This window comes from Trichomycterus rosablanca, chromosome 4, assembly GCF_030014385.1.
Source record: "Trichomycterus rosablanca isolate fTriRos1 chromosome 4, fTriRos1.hap1, whole genome shotgun sequence".
Classification (NCBI taxonomy): domain Eukaryota; kingdom Metazoa; phylum Chordata; class Actinopteri; order Siluriformes; family Trichomycteridae; genus Trichomycterus; species Trichomycterus rosablanca.
The window spans coordinates 32058059-32061465 of NC_085991.1; positions in this window are offsets into that span (position 1 = coordinate 32058059).

Consider the following 3407-nt stretch of genomic DNA (forward strand, 5'->3'; position numbering starts at 1 on the left):
GAGAAGCACACTTTTTCATTGATTGTGGAATCTCCAAAGGGACAAAATGCACTAAATACGTAAACACATACCTCAAAACATTGTCAGCACACTACACCACAGAAAAGTCTGTTACACTAACTTAATTATAATGTCTTATGATGCCGCCTCAGTGAAAAATGTTAAATCGCTAAACACAAACCTAAAATTTCGAATTTCACAGCAAATTGCATATTTCACGGGAGATGGCTCATTTCACAGTCTGTGGTGCAATTTTCACGGCTGTGAATTAGGCAGGGCCTTAGTTAAAGACAACACCAAAAAAAGTCTGAAAACTTTTCACTGCTCATGTTAACACTTAATATTTTGTTTTAAATTACAATCCTTGAGGTATTCCTAGTATGAGAGGTCCTACATTACAACCATGACCATGGAGTCAGTAGTAGTAGGCACACTTTCAAGCACCTGTTCTGCCTTCTTCAACAACTGGTTGTCCAAGGAAACAAATGAACAGTGGTTGCTCAGTGGTTAGAGTACTGGACTAGTAATCAGAAGATTGCTGGTTTAAGCACCATCACTGCCAAGTTGATTCTGTTTGGACCCTAAGCAAAGCTCTAGTAACCCTCAGTTGCTTAAAAATGTTTATTTATTTATAATTGTAAGTCACTTTGAAAAAAGTGTCTGCTGAATGCCATAAGTGTAATGTAACTTCTCTTTTGCTCTCAGGATTTGGAACTATCCCCACACCCACCTGTTTCCCTTTTACTATAGAAACTCCAGAGTGAAAGAGTCAAGCAGTGCTGTACCATCAGTTTCTTTGTAGATCTTTAATCTTATACACAATCCCAGAGCTAGTCTCCAATTCCAAGTTGTAGTCCATCTAAAACTAGCCAACACATGCCTCTCCTTTAACTTGAATTGTACCTGACCTTAACCTTTCACCTTGCAATGGTAAGCCCACAAGGCGTCTTCACATCACCGTTCAAGACTGAGGGGCTCATTTATCACATGATCGTATATGAACCTTTACAGGTCTAGCTCCAGTAGTGGCAACCCTGATATGAGCAGGGTACATGCAATTTTAATTGTACCATTCATTAGGTTTTGTCAGACCTTTTCTCTTAAACCTTTTCACCAGGGGTGGCCTATCTAAAACCATTAAGCTCCCAGTGGCATTGCTTTAAAGATTACTGAAGTATAATATACTCAAGGTACACGAGTCATGAAGAATATTATATTTTATTTTATTTTAAAATAAACCTATTAATGTATAATTATATATTACCACCCACCACTGCTAAGCATATATGACTACCAAAAGGTGACCACCTTTTAGCAGATTAGGTTTGGCTATAAACCTTGGGTCAAAGAAAGGGTGGTGGCCAGACAGGAACCACAACAGCTGGATAGAAAAAGGAAATTACAAAGACTGCAAGGGAAAGAAAAAAAGTGAGATGACAAGTTATAGTTAGTTTAAATTGAGAGTGATTTTTGCAGTGAAAAAAGTAAGGAGCAGTAAGAAGTAGGACCACACCATGAGTATGCATAAATAACTGTTACTGATAAGCAGGTTTGTATTTGTAGTTTTGTGTTTGTGTGTACATAAGCTTTTACTTAAGGCGAATTAGCTGTCAGTCTAGTAAAAATAGAATTTAATAAGTCTTATTGTCTCTACAGTGACTGACCACCTAGCCTAGGTAGCCTAAGGAAAAAATTTAAATAGTTCCAGATACCTTTTTTGTTGCCTTTATTGCTTCCATTTGTCATTTTCTATGTTTTTGCAATTTGCCACCTTTCATACTTATAATAATGCATTAAAGACCTACATTTCATTAGAATGCTACTAGACTATTAACCAGAATTTTGTGTTTAAGCCTCACCAAACACTGTTCAGCCCTTCAGCAAATACCTTGTTACTTTAATTGTATTAAAATTGAATTGTAAGTCATTTAAGACAAAGCATCTCTTGTTTTTATTCATTTTATTAACTATTGCATCCTGGTTTGGGTCATAGATAGATAGATCACTTTATTAATCCAAAGGGAAACAACACCGTGTAATTAAATTAATAAGAAATGTAGTATGTAATACAAAAAACTATTAAAAAGTGTCATTGCAGTCAATATTATCGGATGAGATACGTAATATGTAATATACTAAACTGTTGTAAGGTGTTCTTTGCAGTAAATATTAACAAGAGTGTAAGAGTGTCATGGTAATATTAACAGGGTCATGGGAGAAATGGTTTACCCAGAAACACTAGACACAAGGCAGGACTTGGACATAGTGTATACATGATGTGTGTGTTTTCTGGGTGTCTACTCAAAGGAAACCAATGCATACACAAGAACAACATGCACGTCTCACAAACAGTAAGTACAGGTGAGAATCTAACCCAGATCCCAAGAACCCAAGTTTCTATAAGGCACTTACTGTACTTTACTAGCTGCGTCACCATGCTGCCTGCATCTGCATAGTGGCTTAATGTAAACAAACATTTTATCTTATTTTAAATAAAATTACATAACAGAATCTTGTTTTTTTCTGAATGTAAATGCTGGGTCAGTGCTGTAAGTCAAAACCATCATTAGAGGTTTAGTAAATTAGTTTTTTCAAGCCGATACCAAATATTTTTAAATATATCTGTGTGGCTTCATTTTGTGCACAGGTTGAAACTGCATCCAGAATGTATCCACAGTAAAGTTCTCCATTAAAACATTCACTTGCCTCCAGTCCATCATCTTTCCATAAAACGTCTGATAAATTACTGCGTCCCGTCACATCTGAACCACAGACCCTATCCCGGCAGGGGCGATTTATTGCTTTTCCTTTTATTCCTTTGTCTGTCCCTCTGTCTCAGCTTCCTCTACTGCTGATGATCTCTGGTTTACTCGGTCAGTCTTCCAGACCATGCAGTTCTGTGGGGCCAGAATCTTCCAGAAGCCCCTGCACAAGGCTCTGATGTGGTTTTGATTCCTTGTGGCCTCTTTAAATGTTCTGTGACGTTGAGTGCTCCTGCAGCCCTTTGGTCTGGTGATTTTAACTTTGTCCCCATCTTCACTTCAATGTGCGTTCTAAAACTGTGGCTACATCCACTGCAAGTAGACTTATATGTGGTCTGATTTAATGGGCCTTTAAAGGAAAATGCCATAGATATCTGCCTGTTTAGGAGATCATGGGGTTTGGCTTATACTTATGAAAATAAGTGGGGAAATGTATAGTGCTGACTTAAAACTATTTGAGAATATTTCTAAAAAAACTGAGAAAAAGAATTTTGGTTTTAAACAAACACATCATAATGTTTGCAGGGGTGAAAAATACATAATAATAACATTATACCAACAGTCAAAAATGACAACAGAAGTTTAATCGTGTGAGGGTGCTTTCTGCTTTAGTTTATTATTAATGAGTAATTAAAATTGAGTATT